Source organism: Phaethon lepturus, unplaced genomic scaffold (genome assembly GCF_000687285.1).
Source record: "Phaethon lepturus isolate BGI_N335 unplaced genomic scaffold, ASM68728v1 scaffold1016, whole genome shotgun sequence".
NCBI lineage: Eukaryota > Metazoa > Chordata > Aves > Phaethontiformes > Phaethontidae > Phaethon > Phaethon lepturus.
This window is the reverse complement of record NW_010545409.1, coordinates 178,440-193,586: the sequence shown is the minus strand read 5'-3', so window position 1 is coordinate 193,586 and position 15,147 is coordinate 178,440.

Below are 15,147 nucleotides of genomic sequence, written 5' to 3'. Positions count from 1 at the left end.
TTCCTGCTGCTTTTCTCACTTCATTGTGCAGCACAGCTGTTTTAAACTTCCTAAAAGGATTCAAGGCTGATCAGCTGGTATTTATTGGCTTCAGAGTATATGCTAGCGGTACGTACTTTTGATGCTTAAGAAAAAAGCAATGTTTGTTATTAAACAGTTTTGGAAAATGTTTTAACCACATTTAAGTGGGTGACAAATAACTGTGCTTTAAGAGAATGAATTTTAAAGAAAGGTTCTTTCTGTTTCCTGAAAGAATGCTTCTTTTGAAAAGATCAAATTCGTAAACTTCTCAAAGAGCCAGTACACCAAAAATGCTTTTTTAAATTCACTGGCTACTTGAGATTTCTTTTCTCTTTTAAGTAGTTCCCAAAAAGAAGACAAGAATCAATACATTTTCCTAAATGGAACTTTTTCACTTCTGAAAGGTGAAGGAAGAGGGAGAGCAAAGTACAAAATATACCGTGTTCTCTAATCCTGAAATTCCAAAAAGATTTTCAGGAATCTCAGCTAAGCAGATGTAATATCCTGGAGCATCAGTGTTATGGAGCAGGCAGTCAAAGCAAAAGCTGGGTAGTTAGGATGAGGCTTACTGCCTCTTCTTACCAAGCTGCTTCCCATGTCTTTCGCAAGCAGACAGAACAGAAACTTTGGAGAATCAGTAGAAGTTCCCTCCCCTTTTGCTGTCTGTTGGTTCTGTTTTTTTTTTTTTTAACTGGCAGTGCCAATTTTCAACTACTTATGTGGCAAACTTCAAAAGAACCCCAAAACAACAACAAGAAAATGAAAAGGATTTAACTATTAGTCTCATTACCCTGGATACATACTCAGCTCAAATGTTAGACAGTAAAGAGAAGTCATGACATAGAAATCCAAAGGACGTGGGAATTGATTGTCTGTCCTAATTACACCCTGGTATCTCCTGAGAGTGTGTTTGGTGTTTTGTGATGTTAAGCTTGTGTGCTTTTTATGACCTGTGCTTTCTATTCAGATTAAGAGAATACATTTTCTGTTTATCTTCCTTGGGTTTTTTGTTTCATATTCGCCATCTTATCGAGTTAATCTTTTCCCATACATTAAGAAGTGCAAGGCCTTAATTACTCTGTTTTTCATAATCATATGAAACAGTAATATGCAACAGAAACTACGAAAACCCATGGGATCTAATACATGCCTAGTTGATGTGAACAACTCAGACAATACGCCACTCTAGGACCAACATGTAAATGATTTTCATAAAATATTAGGAATAGATGAAGATGTTTGTTAATCAAGCCTTATAGCAATCTCTAAAATATAAAACATGCCCCTTTCTAAGGGATACTGCAGTCAAATTTAAATCACATGTCTGTGGATGTTGTGCACTCCCAAATGTGAGAGGTAGTATAGAGTATGGGAAAAGAGCGATTCAGTCCTGGGACAATGCTCCTTGGTTTATGTACATCACACACCACTCCTTGGTGGTTTTCATCTTATCCTCAGAAAACTCTGAGTAGTCCCTGTGGGCCAACCACATCTTGGCAGGGAGAAAGGGCAGTGTAATTCCTGAATTTCCATTATTAAGATGCTGTAATCTCTCTTCTATCCCAAAGAGAGCTAAAAGAAGTAGGGGATGTAATTAAATACCAGGTAAAGTGGTAAAAAAGGAAATCTGATACAATGTGAAGCTTTGATCTTGTAGTTTTTTAAAGAAAAAATTTGCACTGCAGCACTGGGAAACAAACATACATTTGCCTGTCTCCTAGTTGTGAGAGACAGGAGGGGGGAATGGATATAAATAAATTATGTTCTTCTCTCAATTGCTTGTTTTAAAAACATCTTGCTAGCATACTTCTGACTTGTTAGCATACTTCTGACTATAAAGGTTTCCATTGGAATCTGTGGAAGGTTTTTTGGTTACTTCAAATTCAGAATTGTTAATGTCACAATTACTGGTTCACAGTAAGTTCGTTACATTGTGATAGCTGAAATAATTTCTCCTTCTTTTTTTTTCTCTTCTTAAATGATGAGTCACATATGTTTATGTAGTTCCAGGCAAACACAAGAATTTAAATAAAAAACTCAACCCCAAACCGTCTTCTCTCCTTGTTAAAATTGCTCAGCCTCAGTAAGCCCGATGGTAGAGTGGCTTTTTTACGGCCATTTTAGTCAGGAAATTTTTGCAGTAACAGAATTTTATTCTAACTGTATGAAGCAATCTGCCTAATGTGAAACTAAATGCAATTATCTGCTGTGTCTATGAAACACTTTAACATGAAGCAATGACTTTTGTATGGGGTAATTTAATTTCAAATGCAAAGAGGATCAAAATATACCTTCCTGATTGAAATCCCCCATTTTTTTTCACAATACAGGGTATCTTGAGTCAACCTTCCTCAACACAAAGATGTAAATCTTAAATTTAAATTAAATTTATCCAAATTTTTTTTCCCTCAAAACCAATTACATTTTTTACACCTACTTCTACATTTCTTTGGACTTTTACAAAGAAAGCAAGGAACAGACTTCCAATCTTCAGCTTTAATTTATTAATGGTCAGTTTTCTCCTATTTATTCCTGTGCCAGCATTGTTTTTCCCACTCTGCTATTGAACTGTTCATATTTTATGAGGAAGAGTCACATCCCTTCTTAGCCTTTGTTTTACTATATTAAAAAAGCCAACTTCTTTTTCATACAGTAGGTTTACTCCTTCCTTATTTATCCTAAACTACAAATTATTTCACTGTATGTATTGTAAAAATATTTTCTGAGAAACTTTAGGATTTATAGTTTTTTCAAGCTTATGGTACAGTAAGAATGGAGTCATGTTCTTATATGTTAATGTCTTATTTGTCATCGTGTAAGAATTTGGGAAACTAATGTGAAACAGTGATTCATATAGAAGGTCCCAGGTATTCCTAATCTGATTAAAATAAAGGTTATCACATCTCTTACAAGGCTATGTTGTCCTCCATTTACCTGTTATGTCTTTCACCCAGTAGCTGTAGGAATGGAATCGATCATATGTGCTCAAACTTACTGTCTAAACTGTAGCAAAAAGTTCACCAGAGCAACTAACTTTCTCCACACTCTTCAGAGAGCTCTAAAGTAAACTCTGAGCACAACTAAACTAAAAAGTCTCTCTCTTAACTGTTGGCTTGAGTGAACCACACAGATTACAGTGCCCTGAGTATGGCATATTGCTCAAAATTAGATCTGTCAGTGTAATCACGCATGGTGGGGAAACTGCACTGTATGGCTTGTTAACAATAAAAAAAAAATCCCAAATTTCAAAAAGCTAACGAATAGATTACTTATTATCATGATGATTCTTATTATGAGGATTTAAATGCTTTTTTTTTTTTTTAAATTGCCTGACACTCACCTTCATCTAAGTCTTTGCGGTGCAGAAGTGCTTAAAGGTTAAAAGAATTTAGATACTTACCCAAAGGTATATCCATATTTTGTGCTTGCTCATTCAGAAAGATTGTTTCAGAAATCTCAAAAAAAACCCCAACCCTTCTGTAGTTAAGCCAGAAGTTTCTATACCTATTTTCACTGGCTAAGGTATATTTCTCTCTCTAATGTCGAGATCCCAAGCGATCTTTTACCTGATGTTTACTATATGAAGATACTTGTTGCTTATACTGAGGATTCTTGAAATAATGGATTTACAAATTGAAACAAACTATGTTTTGGAGAGGCCTAATTAAAATTTTTTTTGTTTGTTTTGTTTCTCTAACACTCATAAAAGTATTTTCACATTGAACAGAAGAATTAAATAAGTATATAAAGGTTTACTTGAATATAAGGTTTTACGATTGCTGCTATGGGTGAATAAGCATAATTAGTCTCATACTATATTTGAGCATTGAGTCTAAATGTTTGTAAACTAAGTAATGTGGACATTTAAGCCTTAAGTGCAGAAGTCGGGAAATAAGGCTGTGTTCTCCAACATGTGCAAAAGCAATCTCTAACAGCACTATGATGGGGTATAAGATAATGCAAGTTAACGTTACCTGGCAGAATGAGATACATGATGCATATTGTGAAGCACTGATGCCACGGATGTAGTTTACAAATCTGTGTTGGAGTTTTACAGCTTACAGATAACAAGAAGACGTTTAGGGAAAAAATAAATTGTTGTTTTGTGAAGAGATCATAGAATCATAGAATCATAAAATAGTTTGGGTTGGAAGGGATCTTTAAAGGCCATCTAGTACAACCCCCCTGCAATGAGCAGGGACATCTTCAACTAGATCAGGGTGCTCAGAGCCCCATCCAACCTGACCTGGAATGTCTCCAGGGATGGGGCATCTACCACCTCTCTGGGCAACCTGGGCCAGGGTTTCACCACCCTCACTGTGAAAAATTTCTTCCTTCTCTCTAGTCTGAATATTCCCTCTTTTATATTAAAACTATCACCCCTTGTCCTATTGCAACAGGCCCTGCTAAAAAGTCTGTCACCGTCCTTCTTATAGGCCCCCTTTAAGTACTGGAAGACTGCAAGAAGGTCTCCCTGGAGCCTTCTCTTCTCCAGGCTGAACAACCCCACCTCTCAGCCTGTCCTCACAGGAGAGGTGCTCCATCCCTCTCATCATTTTTGTGGCCCTCCTTCAGACCTGCTCCAGCAGGTCCATGTTTTTCCTGTGCTGAGGGCTCCAGAGCTGGACGCAGGACTCCAGGTGGGGTCTCCCCAGAGCAGAGTAGAGGGGCAGAATCACCTCCCTTGAGATCTGTGACATCTATCATTTATCTTGCAACCATACAGGAAAAAAAACTGTAATCTTGTAATAAAGACTACCGGAGCCGCTAAAAGTCTGTCTTTATCAAAAAAATTATTTGACAACCAGTAATAAGGAGAATTAAGTTTATATTTTGTTATTTTACTATGCAAACATATGTTACATGTAATAAATATATTACCTCTCATAATTTTAATGTGTTTGTTTAAAAGGAGAAATCAAATTGAGGAGCAAGTATTTAATGAGCCTGTTTTTATCAGCACTTTTTATCTAATCATTTACAATAATTTATATGACAGTATGTGTCAGTAATTGGCATGGTATTTTAAAGAAAGACTTTACATCTGGCATAGGCTGTACTGAATACTGGAGTTTAATGTCAAGAAAGATGCAATAAAACAGAGAAAACTAAAAAGAGCCTTTTCCCCTTCTAATAAATCCAGACAGACAGTCCTGTTTTTGTTCCAGTGACATCAGAGCACTGGATTGATACCAAGTCATTATGAAAAATGCCTTTAAGAAACATCTCTCTGCTCTCTGCAGACATCAGATATAAGAATACAACTTATAAGAATACGTTTTAATACAACACATCAAATAAACAAGCAATTAAACATTTTTTCCACAAACTAGAATCAGAGCAGCTTACGTTGTTATTTGATTTATGGACATGAATTGAAATTTCCTACAAAACAAGCCATTGTGTCTACTTTTACAAGCTAACGAGCAGCATGTGACTGTTTCTTCTATTTCTTAAGGGATATAAAAAGTCTCATTTAAAATACTTTGTTTATTGCATGTCACATTTCATTCCATATGTGCTTACGCTCGCCTGTATCGTATCAAGATGACTTCTAACTGCAACATAGAACAGAACAAGGCTAATATCTACCAACTTCTTCCTTTAGTTATGTGCTTTCCCACTAGACATAACTCTTAATTTACTATCATTTATGTCCGGAGGACACCTTTGGGTGCATTTGTTAAGAGGGTTAGGCTACTCACAAAGCCTCTTCTGGTTTCAACACAATGGCTGAGACAGTTACCACCCCGAGTGCTCATGACCACTCTCTGCTGGAAGTTAGCAGCAGCCCCTCATTTTCACATGGGGTTTGCTTCCTAATCCATTTTAAACAAACGAGTTGGGTTAGCAAAGACCTGTTGCTTAAACTAGTTAGTTTGATTTTCCTGAAACACTGTATATGGATTTCAAAAGTGCAGTGCAGCTGAAAATGGTGACTTCCCAAAGGGAAGGTAGTGTGCTAATGCAGCTGTAGGCTATGGAGGAAGGAGATTCTTCTTCATAGAAGAATCAATCTTTCATAGAAGAATCTTCTACGAAGAAGATTGTGAATGTGCATTAGTTACACAAGCGCTGCAGAAATCCTATCACATCCATATTTCTTTAAATTAACGCTATTAAATATTTGTGTTCTGATGCAATTATTTCCTTCAATGGGAGTATGGTTAGATGCTTAAATATTTTTAAGAAGAACCATGAAGGTTCCTTGACAGACAAAATAAATTGAAGAAAGTACCATTATCCATAATTCTATACTGTTTTCCACAGTCCAGCATATACGGTGGTAACACAATAAAAACAGAATTAATTTTAAAAATTGTCTTTAAGCTTTTTATTATTTAAATAAAGGAAGATAAACCCCCTAAACCCTAGGAAGTCTCCTAGCCAATATGTGCAAAACTTTCCTTAACCACATTGTTTTTCTTTTTTAATTATCATTCAACTGGCTGTTGCAGTAGTGAATGGGGGGAGTTTATCTGTCTGGTTTCTTTTTAAGTATTTGTGTGTGTGCAAATATTTTTATTACCACAGGCTTTGTTCCCCATTTCACAATAAGATATTCCTTGTGCATAACTCCATGGACATGCCTTTGAAATTGCAATGATCTGACAGCAAAAACTAACATAAGTTAATTGCATTTTAAATCCACCTCTACTAAATATCGAAGTTATCACCAGTGTAAGGGGATTCATATATCACTTGCAGCATACGTTCACAGCTTCACACTGGTGGATGGCTTGCCTCACTTTTTTTTTCCCCATAAAATGTCTGTGTCAATTTGCAGTTCAAAAGAAACCACACTATTAGGATTCATTTCAGCTTGTCTTTATTTTTAGTTTTAGACTAACTAATGCCTTGTAACACAGAAAAACGAATTCCAGACATGAATTTTGTACACACATGTTTTTCTTATTTTCCATTCATATTTGCTCTTTCTAGTAATAACCAGTTTTTCTTTTTAGAGGTTCATGAGTTCACAGGAGATTTTAAGCTATTAAAGATGGGATGATGCTTAGAAAGTTTATATAAAAAGATGTCTGCTTTCCTACAGGATCATACTGATCTTGTTTGAATAGTCCACCAAAAGTCACTATTACAGTAAGAGTATTAATAAAAATGACAACTATATTTCTAGTGCATTATTATAATTTTGAAGGATAATCATCCTGTAATAAATGTGGCTCATCAATACAGCTACCATGAAGACCAAAAACGATCTTACATGATCTTGCATGATCTTGCAAAATGCAAGGTCTGGGTTCTATTTTGTTCCTCCTTTCAAAATGAAATAAATTTGGAAAAGAATATTTTCAATTTTGTCTCTATCTCTGGCACTCACATAATATTATATTTTGTATCAAAATTTGGGCAATCCTATTTAAATTAACATTAAAAGAAGGTAATTCCTTCATAACTCAGTCCAACCCCAGAATGCTTACTATTTTTCCTAGCCTAAAAAGTTCACTGAATTCTTCACATTCCAGCTTCTTCCAAACAAGTACGGAATTAACCAAAAATGTCCAAGAACTGAGAATCTCAAGCTGTGAGTAGCTGAATAAAGAATTCTTCAAACGGGATGAGTGAGCTTAAATGTCATTGAAACATATGGTGAAACAGTTTTCATGGTGTGCCTGATTCCAAACCCATTAAGGGGAGCTGTTCCACTGACTTCATTGGGTTTGAATCAGGTCCTATAAAAGGTGCTTGAAAAATGCTTTTAAAATCAATGCCAACTAGCGGGGGCTCCTTTCCAAACAAATGTGATCTGGCTTGTCCAAGAAAGTTAATTTACACTCGATTGGACGCCCAGTTTCACACATTTGAATATTCCTATGAACATTCTGGGTTAGACCTTCAGCTGGCATGTATCAGCATAATTCCACTAAGATCTATATGTCTGTGACAATTTACATCTGGACCATACTTTTGGAACCCATGTTCTAAATCTTTGGAGATTTTCTCATCATGCCTCACTGCATTTTTCTTGTTTGGTTTTTCAAGTATCTGTTGAAGCAAAACACCATGTCCAGGAAAACAGCCTGAACTGAACTCCTTTCTATATGTGAAGAAAGACAATGGAAATTACTTGAGAGGCACTGCATATGGAAAAAATTTTCAGGAGAAATCTGGATATCAAATTTTCTCCAGTAAAATTCTTCTTCCGTGCAAAGGAGATGATTGTTAACAACCTTGAGACAGCAGCCATTTTTGTATATACTTTGACAAATATATCAGCCACTCCCTTCTGATTAGTTTCACCAGGACAGTTGTCTGGTGGCATCAGAGTCAGTCAGCAGTGTGTGAACCTCACATGACTATCAGATTGTTGCAATGAGAGATAAAATCCTTGTATTGCAGAACACAACTGTGCTTGCCTCAAGTAGGTGGGTTTCTGTTTTGTTTTGTGTTTTAATTTTAATTTAATACAGCATTAATCAAAACATTGCCGTACTGTAAAAATAAACATTCATTTTCTCTTTTCCAATTTAAAAATCTGTCTAGACAAGAAATCAAAGCACATCGTAACTTTTGGAAGCCAGTCCTTAACTTGTTCTAAGAAGAAGTAGTCTCATAAATACACATCTGCTTCATTCTTTACAAGTTTGGAAGAAAAAAAATAGTAAAAGAGATCATGAGTTTGAAACCAAACAAAAATTCCTGCTATCTTAGTTATTTAAATATCAAGTGTAAAAATTGGCTCAAACAAAAGGCATGTTGCCATTGCTTATTACAGTTTCACATAAAAATATAGAAGAGGGATGGAGATGGTATAGTTATGGGATTTGTCATGTCTGCTGATGTCCCAAATTGGATGGGGTTTGGCAGAAAGCCCTTCGTGTTCAATAAATGCCAGATTTAGAGTTAATTCAACAGGAAGATGCAAGTCGTACAAAATCAGCACTCTTCAGGTATGCATGATAAATTGCCTTCAGTGTTAGAAATTTAAAAAGCATTTGCTGAAAATTCACTTAGGTACAAGTTCAGAAAACTTGTGACCAAGTTGTATGTGTTTCAGTATCCCTCAGTCAAAAAGGTGCTTGACTCCTTTTGATAAATGTGTATAAATATATTTTCTCTCCTACTGGCTTAATACTAAATATGTTAAGTAGATCACTTTTGAGTTAATTATTTATAGGCCTTTAGTTTTCTGTCTGGAACAAAGTATTACAGCAACCCAATTTACGTGTATTTTAAGCTGCAAAAATTGTAATTATGACATTAATAACAGTTTTAATTAAAGCAATTTTCTTAAACAACATGGAGAAGTTGTAAGAGTTGGGATGTATTTGTATTTCAGTGAATTGTTTACAATCCTATGAATTATTTGCAAGTGAGAAATCACACAGAAAATAACTTTAACCACTAAGCTTACAAAATATTTTTAAATAAAAAATACTTTAATAAAAAATAAAACACACTTGATGGGAGTCACAGTATATGTAGATACGCCCTATCACTCTGCACAATGACGCTTCTCATCCTCTCAGAGAGCTGCTTACTCCTACACCACTGCTCCAAGACAGACATCTGCTTTCCCCTCCATAGGCAAAGAAATGCTGTAGGCTGGGCTTACCTAGCGTCTGGTGTCGTACTTCATGGCATATTAGTCCTTCAACAGGGACGATGGGAATTAGCCCAGAAAGTGCAGAGTGCACACGCACAAAGGAAAAAACAAAAAGAGGGAGTAAGTGGGTTTAGAAAAGGGGGTTTTCTGAATGACCGTATGGCAGATGTAAAGGGACCTTTAACTACCCCACCAACATTGGGCAAGGAGACACCTTCTCCCATACAAAGTGACCGGATCACAGTGACCCCAGTCAGGACAGGCCAGCGAAACACTGCCAGTGCAAGTGGGGTAGGGCAGCAGTCCAGACTTACAGTATTATGGTAGATGATGTTTTCCAAGCAGGCTCCCAATGCGTTACGCATTTTCAGAAGCCTGACTAGGCTTAAGACAAGTGGTATAATTGTATCTTAGAGTACTCTGTTTTCCATTCAGTAAATTTGTTTCTAGATCACTTTCCAAACACAGCGGCTTTCATTAGTACTGTCACTGTCTGTGTCTACAAGGATGTGACCTACACCTCCTAAGGTCACCATTGGCAAACAGGGTAAGTGTCTGTAATAGTCTCTCTTTCCTCAATTCCCTTATTTGTAAGGGAATCGTGGAATTTCAATTTATTATTCAGTTAGTCTTATAGGAATTGAGTTTCTTTTGTTAACCTTCTCCAAACACTGCATACTAAGTCTGACAATACACTTCAGTGTGTCCTGACTTACACACCCGATCAACTCTTCCATTTTAAAGGTGCCTCTACTGAAATCACAAGTTACTGCTAGCTCAATCCTTAAATACAGTTTTGAAATAAAACTCTGGCCAGTGGCTACCTCTAATCTGCAGGTGTTTTTTCCTTTGGAAAAAGTTTTCTCTTTATTACAATTGCTCTCTACATTGTTAAAAATGGTTCTGAGCAGCTGAATGAGGAAAGTAAATCACAAATCACTGAAGAGAGGGGAAAAGACAGAAAAAGATAAGCTCTGGAAGTCCTCTGGAAGCAAATCTGGGAGTTCATGAACGTGTGCGAGGCACGTGAAGAGCTGAAAAAAAAGGTGATTATTTTTTTGTTGTTGTTGTTGGTTGGTTTGTTGGCTTTTTGCTGTGTTTTTTTTATACATATGGTTTCCAGCACGGATCTTGTCCATGCAGAAGTCATCTGGGAGTAGACAGAGGAAACTGCTTCTGCTCACTGCCTAGTCTTCCATGGACCTAGACCGTGACTTCCCAGATCTCAAATTTGACACGGGAGAGAGAATTTTAGGTGTAGGTATACAATGATTCAAGGTGTGTTTGAGAGTTACAGGGTGGGCTGAGACGTCCATACCAATGCAACTCGTCACTCAGCCCCACGGACCTGATTTTCAAGTCACCAGTTCCTTCACGTACTTGTGAAGTTGCACTAGCAAATATACCTTCCCATATCCAGCAGTGCAAACACTTGCACCCACACTTGACCTGCTCTTCAACACCCCCAGTACACAAGTGGGAGATCTGGCATTCAAGCATTCACTAAGATAATCCACACACATAATACCACATGTTTGCGCAGGTGTTGGAGTCAGCCAAATCTGTAGCCATATGCACATGAAGGAACAGTTTTGTACACACATAGCTTCAAAGGCCAAGAAAAGGCTTGGCTTCAAATATAGTCCTTACTACTTTAGCACTAACATAATTTAATTTACTCACATAAACTTAATTGATGGCATAGCCTGGGAATGGAAAGACATAAAACAATTGCAAAATATTTTAAAAGTTCTTACAATGCATGCTGGCTAGAAACAGTAATGTGCATTTGGTATTACAAAGCAGTCTGCCTTTTTTCATCTCTCTGTACACTTTGGGTCTAAATAAACTCATAAGTCCATTATATGTACTTACAACAGCCCACTTAAAACAGTGAACAAAATCACTCTGAAACTGAGACAAGTCAAGACACTGCTCATCTCTTACAGATTTACCTAGTATGGACTCTTTTATGAACAATGGTTATTGTGTATGTTTCCTTAACTCTACTTATTAACAAGCAATACTGTTAAAGATAATATTTTTTGGTCTATAGATGAACCTTCTTGAAAGGTAATAATGTTTTTCAGCACTGTAAATGAGATCTGAGTAGAGGTTAGTTTTCACAGGGAATTGCAGTTCCAGTCACTTGTCCACCTTATCATAAATACCAGCCCCACCAAACAAACTCTACATCTAAATAGCATGGCGTTTCTTTAGCAAATGGAAGTGAGGGTCCAGATGAAAATGGAACGCAGATCTTTACATCAGTGTCAGAGTTTTCATCTATCTCTACTTCAAAAAGTTTTCCCTGCATTTATGTAACCAGTCAGCAGGTACTATCCCTTGTGGAAGGTGTACTCCTGCCAAAAACAAATGACCCAAAAAGGTGTCAGCTCTGTTCTCCCATTGTGTGTTCAACTTCAGTGTAGCTCCAGTGATTCCGAGGAGAAATGTTCCTACAGGGAGGGGAACAATCCCACTATAAGTGGTCAGCTCACACACTTAGATGTGTATGTGGAAAGACAGATGTGTGTGAACATGTATATGTGTGTGTATGCATTTCGTATACATGTGCTTCTGTGAGAAGCTGCTGGAAACTTCCCCTATGTCCGATAGAGCCAATGTCAGGTGGCTCCAAGACAGACCTGCTGCTGGCCACATATGCACACAGAAATGCAAAAATTGGAAGGATTGGGAAAGCAAAGAGAGGAGAGGGATTGGAAAGTTGTTTGTTGCTTGCTAGGTACTGTACAACTAGTAATTAGTAAGAAGGAAGAGGATGAGAAACTTAGATGTCAGGAAGAGGCAAGTTTATATGACTGTGCTGGTTATAGATAAAAAACTTTTAATGAACATGTTTTTATTACTATAGGGGACTTTTATCACTTGATATAGGCTAAGGAAAAAATCCTACTTCTTTGCTCAGTAGTCAAGGAGTGATGACAAGAAGATACTGTTCTAGAGTTAATTTTAATCAAGTAGCAAGGCCTATATAGAAAAGAAAATCATGAGAAATATCCTCAGATATAAAGATTAGTGCATTTAAATTAGATGAATGAATTCAAAGAGTTCATTTTGAGAAGTTAAAGGAATAATTAGTTAAGAGGCAGAATTTAGGCACAAATGCAGAGATAAATTCAATAGCAACTTCTTTAAATAAGAGATGGACACAGACAAAAAAAATCTCTAAGCTGCCTCCAAATTGAGAAAAATCCTTTAAGAGAATACTCCACATCCTCCCCACCAAATAAAAAAATGAAATGATCATTTGCGGAAAAGAGAAGACTTGGCACAGAGGAAATGCAACAACAAAAATAATTAGAACAGCAAAATCAATTAAAAAATTATTTGTCTGTAAGCAAAAAAAAAAAAAAAAGGCACAAGTGAGGTCATGCATACAAAGAGGCTGGTGCTGAGATTAAGGCTAATCTACATATGGCCTCCGTGATACTTTGCCTTTGGTTTCAAAAAGAGCAAATATAATTGGTCTAAGTATTCCCTTCAAATAAATAAGCAAAACTACATCAGAAACACCTGTTTTGTACCATCAATCCAAAGGTCGGACAAGCCACTTTCTCAACACACAGAAGGACTATGACTATCCAGTATAGCGTTCCATGTAACAAATCAGATTGCCAAGATTCAGTTTAAATGATTTGAAATCCTTCAGCAAGGTCTACGAATGGGGACTGAATTTCAATACTGGGAACACACAAGAGGACTGAAGAAAGCAAGTTTAGGTCTTGTAGGTAAAAAGGAAGAATAAACACCTGAGAATTACAGCACAGTCATCTTAACGATAGTAACTAGCAAGATACTGAAACAAGTAATTAAACAATCAATTTGTAAATGCTTAAAGAAAACAGGGGAAACAGCAGACAAATTCATCAAGAGCATGTCATGTTAGATTAGTTTAATTTCCTTTAAAAAGGAGTGACCCATCAGATGAAGAAGTTAGAGACATGAGATACTTTGACTGTAGTAAGAATTTTGACACTCTCTTTTGATATCCTATAAGGAAATTTGAAACATGTGGCCTATAATAAATTATTAAAAGATATGTGTAAAGCTGATCTAAGAAAGTACTTAAAGATAATCATCAGTTATTCAAAGCAAACTAGGAAGATATCCGGGAGGAGGATGAACAGTACATGTATGAAAATAGTTTTGTGGAAACCAATGTGGTATGAAAATTTTATTATAATTCAATATTATATAATAATATATAATTCAAGAATTTCTACAATGGGGAAAATGCTGAAGCATTTTGTTTCATCACTTTCTAGTTTAAATGTTCTGCTCAGGAAATGCTGAAATAGTTGCATTAAAATTTTCTAAAATCACTTTCACATTTGAAAAATTAGTAGAAATATGTCTTAAAAGATTATAAACCATTAAAGAATCTAAAACAAAACAAATCATGTCATGTTGCATTTCTATCATCCAAACAAAAATATTTTTCCCCATACTTTGAAAGATAAATACATTGGAGAGAATTCAAATGTTGTTATAACAAGACTGATGATCAGTTGCTTTCGTATTCTCAAGAAAAAAAGAAGAAATAATCAGCTTAAATTTTAGTGAGCAAACATCGGGTTAAATAGTAAATATGCCTTTGTAATGATACAGAGAAGGAAGCGCTGGAACAAGACAGCTAAAATGTCATTGGTGTTTTCTGAAAGATGGATCGGAAAACAAACAGCGAACGTGGATGGTCTCTCTGTGTCATTCTGCATTAGTCTTTAGCTTCCTTGACAGTGAATGCAGTGGTGTCTAAGTGTTATGCTGTCACCGTCCTCTCCAGGGATATCAGGGTCAGAAGGTAGACTTCGTGATATTGAGTGTACATCTTTGGGTCAAGATCATCATCTGCATTTCAGTTACCACAAAAATTTATAAATATCTGGTGCAATATAAATGTTTAAAATGAATCAAACCCTGTTACAGAGATGGAAGTGTCCAATGTGAGTCTCTTGACAAGGTGGAAAGTAAAAAACCAAGATCCTGAGAGACCTCATGTGTAGTTAAACATTAAAAAAGTTGTTCTGATCAGCAACATTGAATTTCTCTCTGTACACTAGCAGTCTCTTATGTAAACGTCCACAGCATAAAGCAAAACCCTGCAATAACTACAGGATATCAGTTCATTAGAGCTGGGAGAATTTTTTTTTGCCAAAGTATTCTGTTTTAGTAAATCCAAAATGTTTCATGAAGATATAGTCAAACAGGTAGCTGCATCAGAACTAAAAAGAGAGAGAGAAGATGAGTATAAAAGAAACTGTGGCTTTGTAGCTACAGTGTGACATACAATATAAAAGAATTAATTTCTGGTTGGCTTGGGGGTGACTTGGAAGGAACTGGGATTTCTAGTAATCAAACAGACCCAGGATTTTAACAATTAGAAGCATCAAACATCAAGATTAAGAGATTTGGGGGGTTTTGGCCTACAGTGAAACAAAATTTAGAACTTTAAAAAAATTGTCTAAATTTAAATTCAATATTTGTGATCAGTACCTTGTGGAAGTCTATAATTCTGTGTAGAGGAAAACCCCTCT